General features: G+C 51.1%; 1 protein-coding gene and 1 non-coding gene across 3 annotated transcripts in view; both read right to left on the reverse strand.

Moving 5' to 3' along the window:
* The window catches only part of NCK2 (NCK adaptor protein 2), a 133,568-nt gene that overhangs the window by 45,153 nt on the left and 61,586 nt on the right, over nt 1–26,829 (reverse strand). For both annotated transcript variants that reach the window (XM_036355396.1, XM_036355395.1), the window contains exon 2: nt 15,309–15,482. The gene's annotated coding sequence lies outside the window, so the exon portion shown is untranslated. The remainder of the gene's footprint in view (nt 1–15,308; nt 15,483–26,829) is intronic.
* LOC118679148 lies at nt 24,388–24,595 on the reverse strand. The gene has a single exon (XR_004975144.1). It is a non-coding gene; the product is annotated as a small nucleolar RNA U3 (small nucleolar RNA).

Raw genomic sequence — 26,829 nt, forward strand, 5'->3', positions numbered from 1 at the left:
CAGAAATTTATAGCACCTGCTGATGTTTATTCCAGAGAACCAGCAAGTGAAAAAGGACACTTATGTAGCCACTGGCTTTTCGTCCTCTTCCTCTGCTGCTGGCTGCGCCCACTGCTGGCTGCGCCCCACTGCTGGCTGCGCCCCACTGCTGGCTGCGCCCACTGCTGGCTGCGCCCACTGCTGGCTGTGCCCACGGCTGGCTGCCCAGCTCCTGATGCCAGGTCTTCGTTTCCCAGGCTGCTGGCTTTACTGCCCCCAGCACCCCAGTACCCAGAACAGCATTTTCCACTTCTATTTTTAATCCTCATCCGAGGACATGTTCTTACTGATTTTAGAGAGAGAGGAAGGGAGGCGGAGAGAGAGAGAAAGGAAGGGAGGAAAGGAGAGAGAGAGACAGACAGACAGACACTGATCAGTTACCTCCCACAAAGGTCCTCACCGGGAATCCAACCTGCAACCTTTTGCCATAAGGAACGATGCTCCAACCAGCTGAGCCACCCGGCCAGGTCATTAGCCACTTTTTGAAGAGGGATTGCAGGAAATATTTGCAGAAGTTCAGGCACACAATATACCACAATTTATTTTTTAAGTTGTGGTGAAACTGGTTAGAACGTAAACTTTAAGAGTGCACGCGTGCATTTACACTGTGCACAACCATCACCACCTCTCCCCCCAGGAATGCTTCCCTTTCTAACCTGGAGCTCTGTGCCAGTCACAGAGACGCCCTGCCTCTTCCCCCTGCACCCCCGCCCCCCACTTCCTGTCTCTGTAAATCTGTTCCTCTAGGGGCCTCATATAAATGGAACCACCAGCATTTGCCCCGTGTGACCCGCTGACTTCACTGAGCACAATGGCCTCAAGCTCATCCGCGCTGTAGCACGTCCAGCGTTTCCTGCCTTTAACAACATCCCTTTGTGCGCACAGAGCACGTTTGTGTGCCCACTCGCCCACCCACCGGCACCTGGTGGCTCCGCCTTCCGGCTGCTGTGCACAGGGCTGCTGTGGACATGGGTGTGCACGCACTCCCCGGGACTCTGCTCTCAGCCGGCACCACCCCGAGTGGACTTGCTGGCTCCACGGCAGTCCTACTGAGCAGCCACCAAACTATTTTCCGTAGCAACTGCACATCTCACATCCCCACAGCCTCACCATGTGTCCCTTTGGTGTGTTTTTACAGCAGCCATCCCATCGGTGTGCGGTACATATAATTCTTAAGTGAACCTTCTTTTCACTGCATCAAATACATTGTTTTACTTTATAATAAATCTACTGGCTTTGCAATCCTTTTTTAAACGTGGGCACCTATTATTTTTTCATCCTTATGGCCACGGTGAAGTACCAGCCCTCATTAAAGTACATTAAGAAAAATACCTTAAAGTGAGAGTTTACCAACCAGTTCTCCAGAGTTAGCCACCAAGCACACTGTACCCACCGGTGCTAAGTGAGGTGCCCGACAAACCCGTGATCTAAGGACTGGACCGCAGGTCAGCACCACTCGTGCGGGCCTAGGGCACCTTACAGAGTAGAGCCAGGACTCTGTTGCTTACGCTACAATCTGGGAAGTGCCATTTTTCACTCGTCATTTACACTCCAGCCATGAGAGTACCCATGCCGCTAACCTTTACCCGTCCTGTGTCCTCACGGGCACCCTAGACATCCCTCACACTGGGAGGCGGCTGTGCAGGCAAGGGGTACCTGAGTACCATCATTTTGGAGAATCACCATCAGTTTAATAAGCCATTTTTATTACACAGTATTAATGGCGAAACAAATAAAATTCAAATAACTTCACTGGAATTAGAATCGACAGTCTTAGGCCCATGGTTGGCAAACTGCGGCTTGCGAGCCACAGGCGGCTCTTTGGCCCCTTGAGTGTGGGTCTTCCACAAAATACCGCCACACTCAAGGGGCCAAAGAGCCGCATGTGGCTTGTGAGCTGCAGTTTGCCGAGCCCCAAGTTTGCCGACCATTGTCTTAGGCCAAGCTGCAACACACCACAGGAATGAAGTGACCAGACCAACACCCCCAAAAGTCACATTCATAGAAACAGTAGAAAGCGGTCGCCAGGGGCTGTGGGGTGGGGGACGCAGGGAGAGGCTGGTAGAGGCACCCGCTCAGCGGTAAGACCCAAGGACCCAGGGTAAAATACGCTGGCTCTGTGGTTGGTAACACGGTCTTTCTTCTATAACTGAAACTGGCTACGAGGAGAACTTACATGTTCTCACCAGAAAAAGAGATGAGTAAGTGAGGTGATGGATGTGCTAATTAACTAGCGGGGAACCCTTTCACAATGTGCACATATATCAAACCACAACAATGTACCCTTTCCAGCGGCTCTCACCCTTCTGGCCCTTTAAATACAGTTCCTCATGTTGTGACCCAACCATAAAATTATTTTCCTTGCTACTTCATAACTGTAATGTTGCTACTATTATGAATCATAATGTAAATATCTGATATGCAGGATGGTCTTGGGGGACCCCTGTGAAAGGGTCGTTCGACCGCCAAAGGGGTCGCGACCCACAGGTTGAGAACCGCTGCTTTAAACACCTTACAATGTTAGTGATCAAGTCTACCTCAATAAGGCTGGACTTAAAAAAAGAAAAAATTACCCATCTCCAAAAATGAGCATTGCCCTAGCTGGTTTGGCTCCATGGCTGGGACTGAAGGTCCTGGGTTCGATTCTGGTCAAGGGCACATGCATGAGTTGCAGGCTCGATCCCCAGTGGGGGGCATGCGGGGAGGCAGCTGATCAATGATTCTCTCTCATCACTGATGTTTCTATCGCTCTCTCCCTCTCCCTTCCTCTCTGAAATCAATACAAATATATTTTAAAAAAAGAAAATGAGCACTGATCCCTGGTGAACCTGCCCTCCTTTAAAATGCGAAGTGCCCTCAGACAGGGTGTACCGCCGCTCACAAAGCACATGGACAGCCAGCCAGCCCACTTTTAGGGGTTTATTAGGCATATTTTTCCACAACCAGAAAAGAAGTTGTAATTTTTATAACTCAAGCATCTATTTCATAAACATACAAAATATAAATGTCATGAGTTCCCTCAAGTCTTACTAAATGAGTTCAGCTACATTAATCAATAGCTGACCTTTGCCCTTACCACCTATTATTCACGATCGCTGCCTAATTCTGAAACATACAAGGGTGAAATGAGAAGCACAGTGACCCCAAAACACATTCTGCATGACCTGGACCTCACAATTGTCAAAATGACTAAGCTACCCAGACCATGTTCGTTCTGCACGTCTGCATGCGTATGCCCACGCCCCGAGCACCCGATGCTTTCGGTTTTCCTAGTTGATGGAAACCCTCGGTGCCGGCCGTGGGGATGGGGCCCTCGCCCCGTGCTCAGCAGGGACCCTGGGACAGTGAGGGCACAGATACCTCTACAAGTGCTTTTGGAAAAATAGACACTAACATAGATTCCAAGCGTATACTTCCCTTAAGGAAATATCCCCGATCACTCAAGAAAACAGCATGAGGAAATCAAGGTATCTAGCGTATGTATTATTTCTTACAATAAATTTTATTTCTTAGAACTGTTTCTGTTTCCCTTAACATCTTACATCAGTATGATACACTTGTTACAGTCACTAAGCCAACAGCGATACTTTATTAACCAGAGTCCATAGTTTATCCAGAGACCTTAGTTTTCTACCTAACACCCCCCTTTAATCCAGGACCCACTCAGCACCTCACGTCAGCTCAGTCCTCAAGTCTCCAGGGGCTACTCTTGGCCATGACAGTCTCAGACCTCCCTTGTGCCGAGGAACCTTGAGTCCTGAGCACTGCTGGCAGGGACTCGCAGACTGCCCTTTAGCTGGGACTTGTCTGATGGCTTCCCTCCTAAGACGGAGGTTCCGGGTTCAAGGACAGGAGAGCAGGAGGCAAGTGCCACAGTCACTGCGTCCCAGCAGGGCCCTGCTGTGGGCATGACATCACTGCTGTGGGCATGATGTCACTGCCATGTCACCTGATTGCCTGCCGTGAGCATGGCATCACTGCTGTGTCACCCAATCAGCTGCTGTGAACATGACATCACTACCACGTCATCGGCTGCTATGAACATATCATAGCCGTGTCACCTAATCGCCTGTTATGAACATGACATCACAGCCGTGTCACCAGATCGCCTGCTGTGAACATGACATCTCTCCCCAGACAACCGCGGCTCCTCACTCCCTCACTGTTCAGGCCTCTGTTCAGATGTCACCTCCCTCGCTCCTCCTCCTCCTCATAGCTCATCCGTGACTACATCCGACTCTCTGCCCAGCGCCCCCCCGCACCCGGGTCTGCCATGGCTGCTGCCCGCCTCCAGCCTTGCTCTTTCTTTCTCCCACCACACTGACCAGTACTTCACGCATATGTTAACTGGCTGCTCATCCATTTTGTCCCTCCACGTAATTCCTTGAGGACAGGACTCGCTCTCCTCCCAACAGAGCACTTAGCAGGGCTCCAGTCGGTGATGTGCGCAGCCAGTCAGTGCAGGAGCGAGTGGGCAAGTGGCCCACGCACACCCACCGCAGCCACTGGGCCCGCACACCCCACCCGGGCCCGAGGTCCGCGCATGTCCCACCGCAGCCACTGGGCCCGCACACCCCACCCGGGCCCGAGGTCCGCGCATGTCCCACCGCAGCCACTGGGCCCGCACACCCCACCCGGGCCCGAGGTCCGCGCATGTCCCACCGCAGCCACCGGGCCCGCACACCCCACCCGGGCCCGAGGTCCGCGCATGTCCCACCGCAGCCACTGGGCCCGCACACCCCACCCGGGCCCGAGGTCCGCGCATGTCCCACCACAGCCACCGGGCCCGCACACCCCACCCGGGACCGAGGTCCACGCATGTCCCACCACAGCCACCGGGCCCGCGCGTGTCCCACACGCCTCTGAGCCTCCGCCACAAGCCCCGCCTGGTGTCCGCGGTCCGGTACCAAAGCCGTCACGTGCAGCTGGATTCACATGTCAGAGGCTTCATAAGCCAACCTCACCTTGTGCTCCAGCCATTGCTGTTCCACAGACTAAGGGCTCTCTGAAGCCAGAGGGAGTTCCAATTAGAAATTTAAATTTCATACTGTTGAGCTACTTTGAGTAAAAAGGGTGAAAACACATGAGTATACATAAATGTTCATGAAATGCAGATCAATGAAGAGCGAATCTTTCTAGCAACTGACTAGCACAGCAACAGAAAATGGAAGATACGTTTAGCAAAGCTCATTAAACTACTGAGAAGCACAGCCTAAGACGAGACTGTATTCCTGGCAAAAATAACTTAGCTCTGTCAACAAAATCCCAGCGTTAAACACTGTGTTTATCTTTTCGTCCCTCTTTAAGGACGAAAGGCTGCTGAACACTGACCCAGTGGGCATGGCCTCGGGCGGAGCCACAGGAAGACGAGCTCCTTACCATGAGAGCTGAGCCCCAACGCAGTGCCCATCGCCCAGCACTGCGCGCCGCCTGGACCCTCAGGTAGGAGGCACCATTTCCACAGAGCAAAGCACAACGACACACACTTGCAAAGAGCCCGCTGTATGCAGCACGTGCAACGATGGAGAACTGGTGTCCAGAATCCGTAAAAGCCTTACGGTCAGGACGAGAGAGACCCACAGCTCAACTGAAAAGCAGGCGAAAGACAGCGCCACTGCAGAGGCAGCACCCGTGGTGGACAGAGCCGCCGGGCCGCAGGCACAGGCACAGGGAGCTGCCCTCCTGCACTGGACGGGAGAGTGAAAAGTCGCTGAGAGGTCCGGAGGCCTGGCGCAGAGGGCAGCTCCGATCCCCTGCAGAGAGAATGGAAGGCAGTTTGGAGTTACGCTGCGAAGGGGGCCACCGACGCGCTGTACGAGGTAGCAACTCGCTCCAGCTCCTGCCTGGCAGGAGAGAACCGGCACCCGTGAGTCAGGGGACCTGCCCAGTGCTCGGGACAGCGCTGCTATGCCAGTTACAGAAGAGAATGAAGTGCCAGGCAACAGGAGGAGGTGCAGGTGGGCCTGCAGGCCCTCGCCCAGCACTGCACAGCCGTGGAATGAGGCAGCTTCCCCGAAGGACAGAGGACTCTCGACCACGTGGATAGCAGAAAGCCAAGGACTGCATCCACCTGGGTCCATTTCCATAAAATCCTAGACACACCAGCGAAAAATCTCTAGACGTATGCATGCATGTGATGACACTAATTTTAAAAAGAAAGGAAATGAATGACTGCGTAAATAAATGCATGGGAGAGAAGAGACAGATTTCCCCAGGAGAATTCTAAGAAAATTATGCAGACTCCCCTCTTAGGGTGGAGTGTACCTCCCTCCTTCCTGCCCCCCAAGTGTGGCTGCGCCTAGGACTTCCGTCTCAGGAGGGCAGTGTGGGGCAGGAGAGTGACTTCAGTGTGGAGGAACCTGGCAAACACCGCCCCCGCCAGGTGAGCAAGGTCAACGACACACGGACACGCCAGATGGCCGATGCGTACCCGGACGTGATGCACGCCGACGTGATGTGATGAGAATAGCCCTTTACCTCTCTGGTCTTCCCCCCAAACCCCCTAACTCCAGCGCAGTGGTTTCCAACTGGTGACCTGTTCCCAGAGGTTGCCCAATAAACAAATGACAGCAGCCAACACAACAATAGCCCTCCAGCGTGAAAGAATCACAATTATACCTATTTTCTTGTCAGATCAGCAAAAACGACATTTTTGGCGTGCCGCAGAATTCTAGTCATTAGTTTATGTGTGCCATGAGATGAAGAGTTGAACATCGCGGCTCTGGACTAATGAGGAGGAAAACACCAGATAATCCCGGCTGTGGGACATCTGACAAGTCCTCCCCAAGACTGTCAAGGTCGCCAAAGACACGCCCGGTCTCAGTCAGTCACGCCAGACACAGGACGGCACACGTGAGGAAGTGCCTGGCTGGCCTCCTCGCACCCGCTCGTGCTCCTCGCCCTGCACTGCACTGCGTCTGACGTTAATGTGGCCATTCCTGGTTCTTTCATTATGACCCATGTTTCCACGATGCATGTTTCCATCCTTTTATCGCCAACATACTGTGAACATATGTGTATATGTAAAATGTGTCTCAGGTGCGCCGGTCTGGTGGAGGATGTGGAGAAGCTGCTCAGGGGAAAGGACACCTACCGGGCAGGCATCTGGTGTTGGAATGAGAGGTGCCGCGGGAATACGTCAGCCATGGCCCAACCCAGGGGCCTCGCTGATACAAAGGAGTCAGAGCCCTTTACCAGAATCCGTTTGGAATCTGGCTCTAATTTCGGTATGAGAAATGGATGGTCTATTGGTTATATTTTTCGCATTAAAAAAACCTGAGTGGGCCGTAACCGGTTGACTCAGTGGATAGAGCATCGGCCTGCGGACTGAAGGGTCCCAGGTTTGATTCCGTTCAAGGGCATGTACCTTGGTTGAGGGCACATCCCTAGTAGGAAGTGTGCAGGAGGCAGCTGATCGATGTTTCTCTCTCATCGATGTTTCTAACTCTCTATCCCTCTTCCTTCCTCTCTGTAAAAAAATCAATAAAATATATATTTTAAAAAGACCTGAGTGATCAGGTATTATATACAGAAGCCTCTACGTTTTCCATTCCTAAGACAGTCAAAGTCACAGGCCTCCCCACAATCGACATTCGCGTTGCAAGCAACATACCCAAGGGGACAGAACTGGGCTCCACAGGGGTGGCCTTCAAGGGACCCACAGCATCCTGGGCCCAGCTGTGGTCCTAATGGCTGCAGTGCAATCCGTTCCTTACTCAGAAGATCTGGGGGACACTGCAGTGCCAGGAGCTCCAATCCTGACCCCTGAGCTTCAGACACAAGGGACGCCACCTGAGGGCTAGAGGCCTGGCTCTGGAATGCAACCCCAGGAAGTGTCTTCAGGGGGTGACATAATGGACAGAGCAGGACTGACTTCGTGTGTGTGGCCTTTTGCAGAGTTGTAACTACTTCACACCCCTTCTGTGCTCTGCAGGTGACCCAGAATCCGGCTCCGCTGGGCGAAAGTCAGGGCTCTGTAAGAAGTCCCCACGGGAAGGGAAATGATCTCCCCTTCACACAAAACAACGCAGACTCTGCCCCGTGACTGCTCTCCTGCCCCTGAGCCTCCGTTTCCAGGGTCCCGCCCTCGCCGCGCTGGACGCTGCAGAGCAGAGAGCAGGCGTGGGAGGCAGGCCCCGCACCCTCACTCCTGGTTTGTCCTCAGCACACGGTGCGGAGCTGCTTCCTGTTTCCTCCTGGTAGTTTGTTAAACTTCGGTGCCGAGGATCAGTTTCCTTGAGGGTTACTTGAGGGTTAACTCACCATAAGATCAAAAATCCTAACTGCCAATAAGCACTGCAGTGAGTGTGAATCTACAAAAATCCTCAAACGGGGAACGGCAGGCGATGAAGCTCAGCTGTCCAGGCCCCTCACCCACCCCGGGCGGGTCAGGCGGGACCTGTGCTCTCAGCAGCTCCTCAGGAAAACACACATTTCAACGTGGCCCCAGCAGAGGAGTAGACTCGGCACAAAGGCGGGTGAGGCGCGTGGAGGAGACAGGACCCTGCATGGTGGAAGTCCCTTCCTCTCTGGCTCACCTCCCCTGTGCGCTCAGCCCGGAGCAGCCCTCTCTCTGCAGCTGGGAGGGGATAGTAACTCCAGGGTCCACGTTAGCAGTTTCCTGATCAGAATGACTGGAGAAGTTTTAAAAATAAGCACGGACGCACAGGCTTCCCCAAGTCTAGTCCCTGGAGCTGGGGCCTGGGCCCGGGGTCCCTGCACGATTATGAGGAGCCAGATTCGGGACCAGTGCTGATGGAAATGTGCATGGTGGGCCCACCGGCTCCGGCACCTCTGCACCTTGGGGAGCTCTGCGCCAGCGGCCAGGCCATCTGCCCCGTCCAGGTGTCTGTGCGCAGCGGGCGTGCAGGCGCTGACCTGCAGAACCCCGAGGCCGAGGCCGGCATGCTTGCTCTGGAAAGTGGGAAGTGAGGCAGGGCCCTGGTGCGTCCTCTCCACTCTGGCCTAAGCACCTAACCACATTCCCAGCTCTCTCCATGCCTGGCCCCACTCAGCCGACAAAAACCAGCAGCATCATGCCCTAGCCAGTTTGGCTCAGTACACAGACCGTCGGCCTGCGGACTGCAGGGTCCCAGGTTCGATTCCAGTCAAGGGCACATGCTGGGGTTGCAGGCTCGGTCCCCAGTAGGGGGCGTGCTAGAGGCAGCCAATCAATGATTCCCTGTCATCATTGATGCTTCTATCTCTCTCTTCCTCTCCCTTCCTCTCTTAAATCAATAAAAATAAAAAATAAAAACTAGCAGCGTCAGCAGCTTGTTGCCGGGGGAAAAGTGCTGGCTCCCCTTCCTGGAGTTGAGACCCAGGGGGCAGATGAGGTCCGGTGTTTCCTGCAATTAGGGGAGAAGGAGGTGCCAGTGGGTCTCCCGCTCCTGAACACTTTCCCAGGGAATATTGTGGGTGTAGCAGCCGGGTTGGGGTGCCAAGCTGCCCTGAGAATCCCAAGACCACAGACCCAGCACTCACTAGTCCCTCCACGTCACTGTCACAAAACTAAGGCCTCCACTGTGCACATGTGCGTACGCACACGCGACACTTTCTCCAGAGACCTCTGTTCCAGGCACAGGCTGAAGAGGCCGGGGATCTAACCACCAGGAAAATATGGCCGATTCTTTACAAACTGTCTTTAACGTGAGCTTTCGGGTTATGGGATGTGGTCATTTGAGGATGGCTGGTATTTAGCTTCTCCCACAAAGACTCCACAGATGCAGGGAAGGTGGCCCTGCCTCAGGCTCTGTGCATCAGCGGCTCTCCCCGGCTCCTCTGCACTTAGCATGACCGTCCCTCTAATCTTTGGGGGCAGGGGTCTCAGATCTAATGCATTTCTCATTCATTCCCCATGAGTGCTGGGGGCGGGGGGACAGCAGAAAGCAGGGTCCTATGGAAACGGGCAAAGCGTTCTGCTTCCCGCAGTGGGCGGGGCTGGCCGGCTGGGCGTGCCCTCTGGCCCCGGGTTCCCTGGCCGCAGGTGGTCTGAGCACTGTGGCCGGAGTAGGCCTCCACATGGGAGGCTGGAGCGCCAAGGTCAGGGAACCACCACCGAGATTAAATTATTTGGGTCCCCCTTACTTCTTTCAGAGAGCGGTTAAGCCGAAATCCAACCAATTCATTTGTCAACGTTCTTGCTGGTCAAGTTCAACTCTGAGAGGCCGAGAAGGCCAGTGTCTTCACAGCAAGCTGCCCGGGGTCCTGGACCTGGTTGGCAGGCACAGCCCCGCCTCAGCAAGCACAGAGGGGACTCGTTTCCTTTCAAAACCTGCTTTGGTTAACATCTTGCTTGTTAATACAGACTCAAAAGCCATTCCCTTTAACCTGCGATCTTTGATGGTCTCATTTATTTGTAATGTTTTCATAGCCATTTTAACAGCTTGGGGCAGTATTGTTTCCAAAGGAAACATTTACAATCCTATATAACAGTGGTTCTCAACCTTCCTAATGCCGCGACCCTTTAATACAGTTCCTCATGTTGTGGCGACCCCCAACCATACAATTATTTTCGTTGCTACTTCATAACTGTAATGTTGCTACTGTTATGAATCTTAATGTAAATATCTGATATGCAGGATGTATTTTCATTGTTACAAATTGAACATAATTAAAGCATAGTGGTTAATGACAAAAACAATATGTATATATGTTTTCCGATGGTCTTAGGCGACCCCTCTGAAAGGGCCGTTCGACCCCCAAAGGGGTCGCGACCCACAGGTTGAGAACTGCTGGTCTACATGGATGAAGGAAAAAGATGCATCTGTGTAAAAGACAGGAAATATGTGCACGTGTGCGCATACACACACACACACACTGGAATATTACCCAGCCACCAGGAAAAAGGACATCCTGCCATTTTCTACAACAGGATGGACCGTGAGGCACTATGCTTCGGAAATAAGCCAGACAGAGAAAGGCAAGTACTGCGTGGTGTCACTTATATGCAAAGTCTAAAAAAACGTCGCAGTCATAGAAACACAGTGCTGGAGTGGTTCCTAGGGCTGGGGCGCAGGAAAATGGGGAGCGGCGATGAGGGAGACTTTCCGGGCAGACGAGGAAGTCCTGACCCAGCCGCACAGTGGCTGCGTGTTAGCCCTGCACGGCACCTGGCCTCGCTGAGAGGAGCCGCCAACGCTCTCCACACCGAAGGACAAGCTGCGAGGTGACGGCGTGTTCGCTCACCGGCTGTGGGAGTTCCTCACAATGTGCGCAGGCCACACCACCACGATGTGCACTAGACAGCTTACCATCTCACTGTCAAAGACACGGCAACAGAGCTTAAAACAAACACATGTGGCCTCACTGCCAGCATTTCCTCTCCGGATATTCTTATCAGCCACTGGCAGCGTGTGAAGTCCAGGTCTTGTTTACTTACCTCACTTAGCACGAGGCTTGTCACCTGAGCCCCCATCCGTCCTCCCCGACACCATCAACATCCTCCTACCCATTAGGCTCTCTCCTGTAAAAGCGTCCAAAAGGTTCCAAACGATAGAACATCATCAGCGTGGCATCCGATGCCCCTGCCCAGGAAGTGCCAGCCACCAGAGAACCACGGTCCCTTCCCAAGCACGGGTGCGAAGACTCACGCGCAGACGCACGCTAACACCCAGAGGAACAGGAGGGTTTGCACGTGTCTTCCCGTGCTCTCCCCTCCCCAGAGTGGGCACGGCCAGGGCCGGGGCTCAGAAGGCTTGGCTCCCTCACCTCAAACGGGGGGAGGCTCCTGGAGAAGGTGAGAACTTGGGGCAGGAAAGCAGGGGCTCGGGGACCCCAATCAGGCCCCTCTGGGATGCAGCCTGGACACCCCCCTCAAACTGCCTCCGACGTAGGTCTCGCTGGGACAGCACAGACCAGAGCGCCCAATGCCTGGAAGTGCGCCCGGCCGGCGTCCCATTAGCACTTACCAGGCCAGCGCTGCTTCCGTGCTTCCCAAGACGTGGCAAGTGATAGAGCTGACCCAGCGGTCGCTTTCCTGCTGGCTCTTCAGAGACCACTGGCCAAACAGTGCTTGCCTGGTCCCACCCCCTGCTGCTGGCCCATCACACCTCTGCCCACCCACCTCGTTCCTTCACATTCCCTCCAAACGCAGCATCTGCTGGCTGCCCAGCCTCTTCTCCGAGGGTCAGCAGGGAGCATAAGTTAAATTAAGAATCACTCCCATGCCCCTTGGGTACCACAGACTCGCTGTACGAGCATCAACGACCACGGGGCGACGCAGAGCTGCAGGGAGCTGCCTGGGTCCTGCCGCCCCCACGAGGCCATGACAGCCCGTGTCTAAAAAGGAATTCTCTATTTCTGTGGCTGTGAAAGCACAGTGCTAAAATAGTCACCGCGAGAAAAACAGCCTGGAATCCAGTCGGTGCTCACAGCAAATATTTATTATGTGAATGGATATAGCTCATGATTTCCCACTGAACATTTTTCCAAACAACAAAAGTAATTTTTAACATTACAGTAAATCAGGGTTTGGTGTGGGTCTCGTGAACTTGTAAAATAACAACTCTTTAACATTTTACAGGTCTGTATAAATATTTCTGTAGGGGTATCTTCACGATGATCTACGTCAGCTCTCACTGACAATCCATCACCCAGGCCACCGCGCGTTTGCAGAGGCGCAGTAGGCTCTGGCGGGTGTCTGTGCAGAACGTGCTGCCGCGGTGAGTCCGCGACTCCTCCTGCCTCACTACTTTCTGAGAGAGGACCCTGAAAATAACCTTTTCTTAAAAAAGATTTTTAATCCTCACCCAAGGATATGTTTTTAAAATTGATTTGAGAGAGAAAAACATTGATGTCGATCAGTTGCCTACCGTACACATCCTATCCAGGGACCAACCCATAACCTGGGTATGTGCTCTGACCAGGAATGGAACCCGAGACCTTTTGGTGCACGGGACAGCGCTCCAGACAACGGGGCCACACCGGCCAGGGCCTGACAACAGCTTACTGTCCGTTAATGTCACTGATGTCGAGAACTTGCTAAAGAAGTAGTTAGTGTCAGTTTGTTAGTGATGAATTACTAATGAATTCTGGTGATCAGATTTGAGGATTTGCACTTAATTTCTAGCTTATTTTGCCATGAAATATGAGGCTGCATTTACAAAAGACTAAGTCATAACAGGTTCCACCGCAATGACTATTAGCAAAATGGAGTCCCCGTAGCTAGGAGTTTTTGTTGTTGTTTTTAAGGTCATGGAAATCGCCCAGGATGGGGCATGAAACAGCAGAGTGGGGTTGGTCTCCCACGAGGCCTGGAAGAGGTAGCTGGGAGCTCCCTAGCAATGCAGGGCGGGGGCTGTAAAGCTAGTCAGAGCCAGCGGCGCCCGGGGGGGCAGGGTTGGCACAGCTTCAAGTGCAGGCGCAGGGAGAGAGAGAGCTCGGAATCGGGCTGCACAATCAGAGCTCCCAGCTCTCCAACCCAAACCAGGGTCTCGACTAGAAACCATGACGAGCAACACCCTAAATAAACGGACAAGGGGTCATCTTCTCCAGCAGGAGTCACACAGGTTGGTGAGGCGACACTGAACCCTCCCTTTAAGAAACACGGCATATTAATTCCGGGCCGTTCTGGTTAGCACACAGCAGCGGGGAACACAAGTTAAATTAAGAATCACTCCCATGCCCCTGGAAAAGAAAGTGGTGAAGGAGAAAAAACCCTTTTACAAAATTCTGGCAGTTTTAGACCAAATGAGAGAAAATTCTACTGTATACTAAACTAAATAAATTTACAGAAGTCACACCAAGAGATTTTATAGTACAAAGTTATAGATTTCAAGAGTAGTTTAAAACAATTTATGAATAAAAGCAGCAAAACAAGGTTCTGAAGGGAAGCTAATAAACTGGGTGCTGTCCCCCAGCTGAGAGGCCCTGGCCCCAAATATGAGGCACTGGTCCCAGCTGAGAGGCCCCGGCCCCAGATATGAGGCACTGGCCCCAGCTGTGAGGCACTGGCCCCAGCTGTGAGGCCCTGGTCCCAGCTGTGAGGCCCTGGTCTCAGCTGTGAGGCACTGGCCCCAGCTGTGAGGCCCTGGTCCCAGCTGTGAGGCACTAGCCCCAAATATGAGGCACTGGTCCCAGCTGTGAGGCCCTGGTCCCAGCTGTGAGGCACTGGTCCCAGCTGTGAGGCACTGGCCCCAGCTGTGAGGCCCTGGTCCCAGCTGTGCAGCCCTGGTCTCAGCTGTGAGGCACTGGCCCCAGCTGTGAGGCCCTGGTCCCAGTTGTAAGGCCCTGGTCTCGGCTGTGAGGCCCTGGTCCTGGCCCCAGCTGTGAGGCACTGCTCCCAGCTGTGAGGCGCTGGTCCCAGCTGTGAGGCCCTGGTCCCAGCTGTGAGGCCCTGGCCCCAGCTGTGAGGCCCTGGCCCCAGCTGTGAGGCACTGCTCCCAGCTGTGAGGCACTGGCCCCAGCTGTGAGGCACTGCTCCCAGCTGTGAGGCACTGGTCCCAGCTGTGAGGCCCTGGCCCCAGCTGTGAGGCCCTGGCCCCAGCTGTGAGGCACTGCTACCAGCTGTGAGGCACTGGCCCCAGCTGTGAGGCACTGCTCCCAGCTGTGAGGCCCTGGTCCCAGTGTGAGGCCCTGGTCTGGAGGTGCAATTGCACCTGCTCACACAGCCAGAGACGGAGCCAGGTCGGCCAGAATGCTGCCCAGCATTTCTTACGTCCTAAGTCAAACATCCCAAACGATGCCAGGGCTCAGCGATGCTATGTTATACGAGGTATGACGTTGTCTAGAATCTGCTATTACAGGGCCCCTGGATCTCAGAACCCGCCTGCCTACAATACAAACATGGTTTCAGTTTAACACACACAAGTACATTCTCGTACAAACGTTTGAGGTAAACGTTCCTCAAAACCCTTTATCTATTGGCACCTTTTGATGCACACCTGTCTTCTCAGCATCAGAGCGGAGTGAAGCCTCTGCCGGGCTGAGCGTCCCGGCGGCAGCGCCCCTCGTCTCAGGGATCCCAGGGGGCGGGAGGCCCGACCTGCAGCCTCGAGAACCACCTGCTGGGCCGGAGAGCTGAGCGCAGGGCGTGTCCCGGGGCGAGGTGCCTGTGCTATGCCTCCAGCTGCTCAGCGCGTACACCCTACAGCAGGACTAGTGACCGTAACTTTTCAACCAAGTCCCTTGGAAACGGAAATATTGTGTCTCAACAAATCAGGGCTCCACTTCCTGCCATTTTATTAATGTCCAACCTACTGTGCCAAGCAAGTATTTCAGGTGAAAGCAGCCTCTTCTCCCCATTTTAAAGCAGGAAGCTGCAGACTTACCCTTGGCCTCAGCTACGAGATGAGTGGCCACACCAGAACGCCTGGCGGTGACTCCAGCAGATCACACCTGCGCAGGGACGGAGCAGCGGCAATCCTCCAGGCTCCCAAACCCAACTCCCACTTCCACAGGGCTCTGCTCTGGGAAACCTCTTGTAGTAAAGGCGCAGAGGCGATCTGAAAAGAAACAGAAAATAACACATTAGGACGCTGCTTGTTTGATTTTAAGTAACTGCTTGAGAAATAACTGCTTATTTACCTGAAACAAATATTTTTAATAAACCCCAGAAGAAAGTTGCCTTGTACCTAATGACCTCTACCCAAACAAAACTGCTCCCACCTCCCCACCTTCTAGCCGCCAATCAGATGGAGGCCACCGTCAGCGAGGCAAGGGATGGAGAGAATGGGGACAGCAGGCCATAAAACAGGGACCTAGGTCCCAAGTGTATTCAGACTCCCTACCCCCTGCTCCCCACCCATACCTGCGGAGCTTGCCATAACAAAAGGGAGGCTGCCCCCTGGGAAGGAAGCCAGTCTGGGCGCTGAGGCGGCCACTGCAGAGAGCACTGACATTACTTAGATGCGATCCTGTCTTGGAGTCTCTCGTCCCGGCCATTTATTGAGAGGCCAGCTACGGGGCCCGCGGCCTGGTGCTAAAATCATCCCTGCAGGAAATCTGAGAATAACATCCCCAGAAATACCAGGGCCTTGTGGCGAGAAGCCGGCGGCACTGCAGCCTCTCCCCCCTGCTGGGCAGTCTGCTCTCCCCTCACCTTCCCTCCACTGGGGGAACTACTTTCAGTCCTTGCCTGGCATTTTCCAGGTCCCTGAAGGTCTGTGGTGCTCCCACTGAGTTCACTGCCATTGTTAATTACATTTCACACCCAGAGGGGATCTGTCTTGACAGTTCCCTCAGAGATCTATTAATTCATCCCTGGCTTGATTATGGCCCAAAGTGTTACACACCCCACAGAAAAATCGAGTTCTATTTCAGTCAAGTAGCAAAAAGATAATCCGAGTAGGGCTATCATAAAAATGTTACCAAGGCAAGTTCATAAATTTTTATTAAAAACTTCATCCCATTTTATATATTCTCTAGCATTATTTTAGAGGGTACATGCTTTTTATTTAAAAATATGATTAAATGCAAGGAAAAGGTGATAACCAAACACAATGGGAAGACTAGATTTGGGCAAGACGTTAGATGTATACCAGGATGGAAATGGAGATTGAAAATGGCGACAGAAATAAGTGGATGCTACACAGACACCCATCCAGGACCAAATTAAAATTATAACTAAAAATACATAAAACAAACAAATAAACAAAAAAACCACCCTGAATAATCAACTGGAGAGAACCCTGATAACCAAGGATGGAAAGTGAAGACCACTAGAGGCTGGTAGGTGGGGGGAGGCACGAAAGGGCTGGGGGCGCCCACAGGCAGCAGCTGAAGTTCTGGAGCGATATCTCAGCTGTGGGGGGTGCCACTGAGAACTCTGGGGCCTAATCTCCAAGCAAGCCCCCCCCCCCCCGCCCCCAGCAAAAAGCACCAGAACTGAGAAAGGTGCCCACATATCTGGCTGTGAAAAGCACTCTGCTAGGGAGAGAGGGCTGGCAAAGCAGGCACCCTCTTAAAGGGCCAACACAAAATTTAGTGTGCAGCCACTCCCCTGGGGCTCCAGCAGAGGGAGGGCAGAGTAGACTGGAGCTGTGTGAGCAGAAGTCAGGATCCAGGGCTCTGAAGTTAGAGCTCGGAAGGCAGACACCCTGGTTTCCTGTGCTAAGTTATTCCCTCACGCTGCAGAGGTCCACTTTCTCAGGCAGGCCTTTGCAATCCAGGTGGGTTTTGCCTGGGGGAGAAGACAGTTCACCCACCCTATTGGGAAACCCCTTACTCCATGGTGTGGCTTTCTGAGGCCCATTAAGAGATTGAGAATAACTATTAGCCTCCAGGTAAAAGCAAGGGCCCCACCTGTTGGAAAACCTCTTGCCACACCCGTGGACGATTGCCTGAGGACTACTGAAGACTAAACCAATCAGTCTTCGGGCAGAGGCAGGTCTCTGGAGGCTTTGAGTATTTGCCTGATCTAATTAGTCAGAAACAGTGTTTGACACTGTCCTGCAGTAGAGATTGGAAAGTGTAACAGATCTACCTAATACACAGTCACAAACCCAAACAGGCAGCCAAAATGAGGAGCCAAAAAAAAAAGCCCCAAATGAAAGAACAAGAGAATTCTCCAGAAGAAGAGATAAATGAAATAGAGATAAAACTATGTGATAATAGAGTTCAGAATAATGATGGCAAAGATGCTCAACAGCATGAGAAAAGATATAGTAACTATGAAAAAGAACAGTCGGAAATAAAGAATGACATAACACAAATAAAACATTGGAAAGAATACACAGCAGATTAGGAGAAGCTGAGGATGGGGTCAGCGAATTAGGGAAGAAAAATCATCCAATCAGAGAACCAAAAAAAAAAAGAAAGAATTAGAAAACAAGAGGACAGTCCTAGTTGGTTTGGCTCAGTGGATAGAGTGTTGGCCAGCAGACCGGAAGGTCCTGGTTTTGATTCCGGTCAAGGGCACATGCCTGGGTTGCAGGCTCAATCCCCAGCTGCAGGAGGCAGCTGATCAATGAGTCTCATAATTGAAGTTCCTATCTCTTTCTCCCTCTCCCTCTCTGAAATCAATAAAAATATATTTAAAAAAACAATATTCACATAATAGGTGCACTAGAATGGGGAAGAAAGGGAGTAAGGGAGAGAGAACATGTTTGAAGAAATAATGGCAGAAAACTTTCCTAACCTGGTGAAGGAAAAAATCACACAAGTTCAGGAGGTATAGAGACTCAAGCAAGAAAAACCCAAAAAGGCCCATGCCCTGACACATCATAATTAAAATGCCAAAAATGAAAGACAAAGAGAGAACCTTAACGGCAGCAAGAGAAAAGCAATTTGTTACCTATAAAGGAGCTCCCATAAGGCTGTCAACTGATATCTCATCAGAAACTCTAAAGGCAAAAGCATGAAGCACTCAAGGTAATGAATAGCAAGGATCTGAAACCAAGGTTACTATATCCAGCAAGGCTCTCATTCAAGAAGGTGAAATAAAGAGCTTCCCAGACCAAAAAAATAAAAAAAAAAGGGGGGAGGGGAGTTTATCACCACCAAGCCAGCATTGCAAGAAATGCTAAAGGCAATGATATAATGAAAAGAAATGGAGAGTGAAACCTAGGCATTCATAATTAAAATGGCAATAAATAAATACCTCTTAATAATAAACTTTAATGTAAACGGATTAAATACTCCAAACTAAAAGCATAGGGTGGCTGAATGGATACAAAAACATGACCCACCTATATGCTGTCTACAAGAGACCCATCTCAGAAAAAAAGTCTCACACAGGATGAGAATGAAGGGATGGAAACAAATTTTTTCCATGCAAATGGAAACAAAAAAAAAGCTGGGGGAAAAAAGAAACAAAATAAAGCTGGGGGTTAATATCCAAAATATATAAGGAACTTTCGAAACTTAACAAAAAGAAAACAAACAATCCAATTAAAAAATGGGCATAGGCCCTAGCTGGTTTGGCTCAGTGGATAGAGTGTCAGTCTGTGGACTGAAGGGTCTCGGGTTTGATTCCAGTCAAGTGAACATGCCCGGGTTGTGGGCTTGATCCCCTATGGGGGGGGGGGGGGGTGAAGGCAGCCAATCAATGATTTCCTCTCATCACTGATGATTCTAACTCTCCCTCTCCCTTCCTCTCTGAAATCAATAAAAATATATTTTTAAAAAATGGGCAAAGGACCTAAATAGACACTTCTCCAAAGTGGACACACAGATGCAAATTAAAATGAGAAGGTATCACCTCACACCTGTTAGAATGTCTGTCTACCATCAACAAATGGCAATTATTGTAGAGGATGTGGAGAAAAGAGAACCCTAGTACACTGCTGGTGGGAATGCAGATTGGTGCAGCCATTATAGAAAACAGTATGAAATTTCCTCAAAAAATTCAATATGGAACTGCCATTTGACCCAGTGATCCCACTTCTAGGAATCCAGCATAGCAGCACAAGAACTGGAAACAGCCCATGTGCCCATCAGTAGATGAGTAGATAAAAAAGTGGTGGTACATTTACACCATGGGATACTATGCAGCAGTAAAAAAAAAATTAAAAAAACAAAAAGGATCTCTTACTCTTTGAGACAGAATGGATGGACCTGGTGATTATATGCTAAGTAAAATAAGCCAGTCAGAGAAAGACAAGTATCACATGATCTCACTCATATGTGGCATCTAGTAAACACAATAAACATGAATGGAGCGGATCCAGGGACATGGAAGCATGGAACAGCCTGAAGCATCTCAGAGGGAAGGTGGGGGAGGGTAGGTGGTGGGAAGTGGTCAACCAAAGAACTTGTATGCATATATGCATAACCCATGGACACAGACAACAGGGTGGTGAAGGCCTGGGGCAGGGGGAAGGGGTGGGCTAGAAAGGGTCAAGGGGGAAAAGAGGGGACATATGTAATACTTCCAACAATAAAGATTTTTTTTTTAATGTATACCAGGTTGATCACACCCTTCTCTCTGCTAAGTGTTTACAGTAAAATGATAGGTTCTTTCGAAATGGGAATTTTCATGTCTGGCCTGACACCTGGAACACGGGTTCTTATTTCTCACTTCTGACCTTACATAAGCCACTTACTAAAGAAAACCACCAACCCTAACCGGTTTGGCTCAGTGGATAGAGCGTCGGCCTGTGGACCGAAGGGTCCCAGGTTCAATTCCGGTCAAGGGCATGTACCTTGGTTTCGGGCACATCCCTAGTAGGGAGTGTGCAGGAGGCAGCGATCGATGTTTCTAACTCTCTATCCCTCTCCCTTCCTCTCTGTAAAAAATCAATAAAATATATTAAAAACGGTAAGCAGCCAAGCCCACCAACACGACCTCCCTCCATATTGGTGTATTCAGTGGTTCTTTCAGACATAAGTTGTATTTGAAATTTTTAATTGAAAAGTAAATTTGCCTGATGTCAGATCCCCATGGCCCAAGGCTGGGCAGTTGGTGTGCTGTCTGGGTTGTCCCCGTGGGGCCTCCCTTTGCACGCACCGTGCTCTCAGGAGCGCTGCATTCAATCCTCCCAATACCCTGACAGGACAGGTACTCACACCCCTCTTAACCATGAGTGAAGTTCTCGGGGGGCTACAGGTGTTCCCTAATAGGCTGTAGAGCTAGGAACGCAGGCCTCAAAACACCACATCCCCCACATCAACAGCACACCGCCTGTGTGTGGGTCAGGCCGGGAACAGGAAGAGCTGGACCGAAGCCACAGAGGAGCATCGATCAAAGGGGCACCCTTCAAGTTCATGTGAAGGAGCGGATGGCCACGTGGGACTCACGTGTAAAAAACGAAGGCTGCGGTGTTTTCCGTGAGAAAAGCCTTTCACTGGCAAACTGTCAACACACTAATAAGCATGACTTTAAGAACAAACAGTGATCGAAACCTTTCCCCCTCGGGTTTAAGGGAGTCTGCCCACCGCCTCTGTACAAGGTGGGCTGTTTGCTTACTCGAAGCGCGAGCCCTCCAAACCGGGCCTTCAGGACAAGGTGTGACCTAACCCATAGGAAAAGCCAACATGGTGCAAAAGCAACCCCAGACGCCCCACACGGCCGCTGCGGGCGGGCGGCAGGGCGATACGGGAGACGTGTCCTTGAACAGAACTTCCCCACGTGCACCGCCCTTTAGACCCCAAAGAGGAGGAGGGAGAGGAGACACGAACACACATCAGATGTTCTTTTTCTACATTAAGTTGGACCCTTAATGATGCAAAACTTTACCACTGCAAAGTGCACGGGATAATCTAAGTTCTCTGCAACACGGAGATACTCTCCTTCTCAAGGGTGCTTTAAGACGCCCGAGCCACACCAGGGCTTTCACTCATCCTTCTGGGCGTTGAGCTGCAGCGCCTACTTCACCCCAGGGCAGCTACGGGCTCCGGGCCTCCCCTGCCGGGCCCAGGAATGGCATGAGGAAGAGCTGCCCTCCGCATTCCGGTGCCTGCCTGCATCGGGACCGAGGCGCGTGGCAGGGCTGGCCGTTTCCTCCCAGCTGCCGCCTGCCCCGGACCCAGGCTGACAGCCATCGCCAATACGCTTTGCTCCAGGGAGGCACTGCTCCGGGGAGGCATTAAAGATGGAGCATGTGTCCCACTGCGCTGATGGCTCAGAGCTGTGGGCCTTTGGGCAGACACTGCTGGGCAATGCGCTCCATCTACTTTAGAGCTGGCAGCTTTGCGCAGATGACTGGGATGCTCGCACGGCGCGTGTCTGCGAGCTCAGGGGATCGCCTCTCCTCCTCCTGATCACGGAAGCCGCGTACCAGGCAGAAGAGCCCGTCCCGGTGCCCATGGAGCAGGCACTGTTGCCCACCCCTGCCGCAGCCTCGCCCATCCTCACGGCCACCCTGGGCCACACACCTGCCTGTTCAGCTAGGAGCCAAAGCACCAGACGCCCCACAGGCAGGACTGGAACCCACGCTCGACTGATTTCCAAGTCCAGCCGGAGCGTTCTCCCACAAAGCTCCCCACTAAAGGTGCTGTCAGCCTTGAGACTCAGGCAGATCGCTGCCACTTCATCTGAGGGCACCTGCCAGGCGGGAGCCAGCTTCAGCTCTCAGTCAGGCAGGGGCAGTGTTGTGCTGAGACGCACAGACCACCTTAATTTTCCCACTTGCCTGCGGCGGGCCGTGTGGAACTGCCCTCACCTTGGGGGACGAAGGACCGAAAGAACGAGGGAGCTGGAGCTGCAAGAAAGGCCCAGGCCCACAGCAGAGCGGCGAGCAAGCCCGGTTTCCTGCCTCCTCTCTCACTGGCCTCTCCCTCTCGCATTTCTTCCTTTTCTCTTCTTTTTTTAATAGAGCCTTGAAAAGCAGGCAGGAAGGCCAGGCACAAGCTGCTGGTAGCAGTGGTTACCACTAATAAACTGGTTGCAGGGGGGGGGGGGGGGGGGGGGGGAATCAGGGGTGAGAATTATGATTTTACTTTTAACTTTATTCTTTTCTGTGGCATCGTTACGTGTTTCACTTTATTAATAAAGACAGAGAGCGATTAAACTCCACTGTCTTTCCTGCGTGTCTCCCCACTGCACGGTGTTGTGCACAGGCGGCCTGGCACAGGGGTGCCCCCTCCCCCACCGCAGCCCTCGCGAGGGTCCCTCCCTGTTCTCTGCAACTCAGGTCTCCACTGACGTGACTGCTCACCGCCCCAGCCTGGAGAGCCCACTTCTTCAGCAGCTGGGCTCTGGGAACTCCCTTCAAACCCGCTTTCCTCCCTGCACAGCCCACCCCGTGTTCAGAGGGTGGGAGAAAGCCTACCCCTTCGAAGAGGCTGTTCAAAACCCGCCTCTGAGAAGAATTCCCAGATGCCTCCAGGGTCCCTTGAACACTTTGCCTTTTGTGTTCCTTTAGCAACATACAGCTCTTCTTACACCCTGCAGCTGTGCGTGCCCCATGGGTTACAGTCTGAATTGTGTCCCCCCAAAATTCAAGTGTTAAACTCCCAACCCCAGCACTTCAGAACGTACCGGAAGTTAGAGAATCTGCCACAACGAGGCAGTTAGCTGCTAAGCCAATCTGACGGGGGTCCTTAATAAGAACAGGGAGTGATACCAGGACCCACAAGCACAGAGGGACAGCCATGTGAAGAGGCAACAAGAGGAGAGAAGCATCAAGAGAAACCAAACCTGCCAACACCTCCATCTGGGACTTCCCACCCCCAGAACTGTGAGAATAAGTTTCTGTCGTCAGGCACCCGGTCTGCGGAATGAGGTTATGGCTCACGCAGGTTCTTCACCGGACGTCAGCCCATGATCTCATCACAGACAACACACACCCTTTCCCTCTGGTAATCACCATACTGTTGTCTGTCTTGAGGGGTTTTTTTGCTTAACCCTTCCATCTTTTTCACCCAGCCTTCCAATGCCCTCCCTCTGACAGCTGTCAGTCTGTTCTCTGTATCTACGAATCTGTTTCCATTTTGTTAGCTTATTTTGTTCATTAGATTCCACATATAAGTGATATAACGTGGTATTTGTCTTTCTCTGGCCAATTTTGCTTCGCATAATAATCTCCAGATCCAACCATGCTGTCTCCAAGGGTAAGAGATGCTTCTTTTCTACAGCTGCGTAGTATCCCATGGTGTAAATGTTCCACAGCTTTTTATCCACTTGTCTACTGATGGGCACTTGGGCTGCTTCCAGATCTTGACTATTGTAAATAATGCTGCAACAAACATAGGGGTGCATATATTCTTTCGAATTAGTGTTTCAGGTTTCTTAGAAGTGGATTTACTGGGTCATCAGGCAGTTCCATTTTTAATTTTTGGAGGAAATTCCATATTACTTTCCACAGTGGCTGCACCAGTCTGCATTCTCACCAGCAGTGCACGAGGGTTCCCTTTTCTCCACATCCAAGCCAGCACTTGTTTGTTGATTTATTGATGGTAGCCATTCTGACAGGTGTGAGGTGATATCTCATTGTGGTTTTATTTTTTTTTTTAATATATTTTATTGATTTTTTTTTACAGAGAGGAAGGGAGAGAGATAGAGAGTTAGAAACATCGATGGGAGAGAAACATCGATCAGTCGCCTCCTGCACATCTCCCACTGGGGATGTGCCCGCAACCCAGGTACATGCCCTTGACCGGAATCGAACCTGGGACCCCTCAGTCCGCAGGCCGACGCTCTATCCACTGAGCCAAACCGGTTTCGGCTCATTGTGGTTTTAATGTCTCTGACGATTAGTGACTTTGAACATCTTTTCATATGTCTATTGGCCATCTGTATGTCCTCTTTAGAGAAGTGTGTGTTCAGCTCCTTTGCTCATTTCTTAATTGGATTGTTTTTTTTGGTGCTGAGTTTTATGAGTCCTTTATAAATTCTGATTAACCCCTTATCAGATGTGTCACTGGCAAATACGTTCTCCATTCAGTGGGTGGGTTTTCTTTATTGTACAAAGACTTCTTAGTTTGATATAATCCCATTTTTTCTCTTTCTATTTTTTATTTTTAACAGAAACCACTCAGACTATGTCCTTTCCCCCTTACTCTCCCAGTGGAAGAGAAGAGCGATCATCAATGGCTGGTGGAAGCAACGCCAAAAGCCGGCTTCACGCTCAGGAGAGAACGCTGCGCCTCCTCCTCCTTGTGGTTTCAGGTGCTCTACACGTTCAGAGAAACTTCTCTAGTGACAAACTATAGAAATGACCCCTGAAAGTATAGTCTTAACCTGGGGGTGGAGGGCTTTTCTGAAGCGAACGAAACCCACACATATTATACTGATGGTGACTTTTTCTAACTGTGCTATTTTATCCACACATATATTGGCCTGAGTTTTTCTCAAAACTTTTTCACTCTCAAAGCTTGACAAAGTGTTTTGAACCCTCCAGCTTTTTCGAAACAGTTCAAGCTGACACGTTAATTAGCATACAATTACTGAATGGCCAATCACACACCACTTATTTCCAGCCCCGCCTGGTTTACGTAAACTCTGATGACAACAAAGTGCACCAGCTGTGGGACAAGCCACAGCTTACAGTGATGGCGCACCTATGACACGAAAAAGTATTTTATAGAAAAATACAGGAACATTTGTTTTTCTATAAAATACTTTTGTGTGAGCTGACACACAAACTCATTTTTTTGGTTGATTTTCCTTTGTTAAATGGCATTTAAATATAGAAAATAAATATCAAAAATATAAATCTTTGTTTTACTATGATTGCAAATATCAAAAAATTTCTATATGTGACACGGCACCAGAGTTAAGTTAGGGTTTTTCAAAATGCTGACATGCCGAGCTCAATAGGTTCGCCATCACTGGCTTAGACCAAGGCGTGGAAGCCGGGACCTTTCACAAGAAAAACGTGAAAGTGTAAGATGAAATGACCACCCAAAGCAGAACTCTGACATTTGCAAAGCACGCCCATTTTTAAACTTTGTCCTGTGAGCAAAGCACCAGACATATAAATGTTGTTTTCCAAATAAAGAGATTATTAGGTCATAAAAATTGTAAATTGTGTTTAAACAAGCAGGACAATACATCTGTTAAAAAAGCAAAATACACAGCCCGGCCGGTGTGGCTCAGAGGTTAAACGTCAACCTACGAGCCAGGAGGTCACGACTGGATTCCTGGTCTGGGCACTCGAGGGGTTTCGCACTCCATCCCCAGTGTGGGCCTGTGGGAGGCAGCCGATCGATGGTTTTCTTTCATCATTGATGCTTCTCTCTCTCCCTCTCCTTTCCTCTCTGAAATCAATAAAAATATTTTTTTTAAATGTCAACTGTAGTTTCCACTTCTCCCAGAAATATAATTTTAACTAAGCCATCTGGAATTTTCTGCTCAAGCACCAGTAGGTAATCCGTCACGTAGGCGATCTCCCTACCCCATACAGAGAAGAGGCCATCTACCCGATTTTTTTTTTAAAAAAACCTCCCTTTGTCTTTCCTCCAGGAAATCACATTCTAATCCAAAAATTACCCTTCCTGTTGTCTCACTAGTAGCCCTATTTGCCCCATTTTTTCTTTTGTTTCCCTTGCCTGAGGGGATGTAACAGAAAAAAATGTGCTGTGAGAATGTTCTGCTTTTAAAAGGTTTACAACAGGGGTCCTCAAACTACGGCCCTCGGGCCACATGCGGCCCGCCGAAAACATTTATCCGGCCCGCCAGGTGTTTTTGCCGCCGCTGCCTGTCCTGCTTAGCAGCCGACTCGTCCCGGGCCCGCAGTGCACATGTGTGGAATGTCTGAGGGACAGTGAACTGGCCCCCTGTTTAAAAAGTTTGAGGACCTCTGGTTTACAAAAGCGTAACCGTTTTGTGGGCAGGTGAGCGCCGAGAGGGGGTTCCAGGTGGGCAGGTTTCCACCCTCTGGGAAGCCAGCGTTCCGTGCTCCAAACCACCTGCGGAGAAAAACGATGCCACCTGACACTGATTATATGCAGACATTAGTTGTATGGTACTAAACACATGTTCCTATATTTTTCTATAAGAGTTGTACTTTTTCCTACAAAGAATACTCATGCTGTTTTATAAACTAAAGATTTCCCGCAGCAAAATTAACCCTATACGCAACCTTGCTTTCCCCTGCCCCTCAAGCACCACAGCTGTTACTGAGAGCCACGCAGTACCTTCAGAGAAGGGCACTGAGTCCGCTGAGCCTGCGGGTAGAATCTTCCAGAGAGCGCTGCGCCCATCGGCCAGGCCTGGGATTAAGCCTTGTCCCCAAGTGAGCAGGGGACACGGATGGACAGATGGGCACATATTTGAGTTCTTCAGGGACTTGGAGGCGGCTCGAAACCCACCTCAGTTCCGGCTCACGTCTCTGTCCATTAAGAAGCCAGGATTACCCCAGCTGGTTTGGCTCAGTGGATGGAGCGTTGGCCTGCGGACTGAAGAGTCCCAGGTTCGGTTCCGATCAAGGGCACATGCCTGGGTTGCAGGTTCAATCCCCAGTAGGGGAC

Source organism: Myotis myotis, unplaced genomic scaffold (assembly GCF_014108235.1).
Source record: "Myotis myotis isolate mMyoMyo1 unplaced genomic scaffold, mMyoMyo1.p scaffold_m19_p_22, whole genome shotgun sequence".
NCBI classification, from domain to species: domain Eukaryota; kingdom Metazoa; phylum Chordata; class Mammalia; order Chiroptera; family Vespertilionidae; genus Myotis; species Myotis myotis.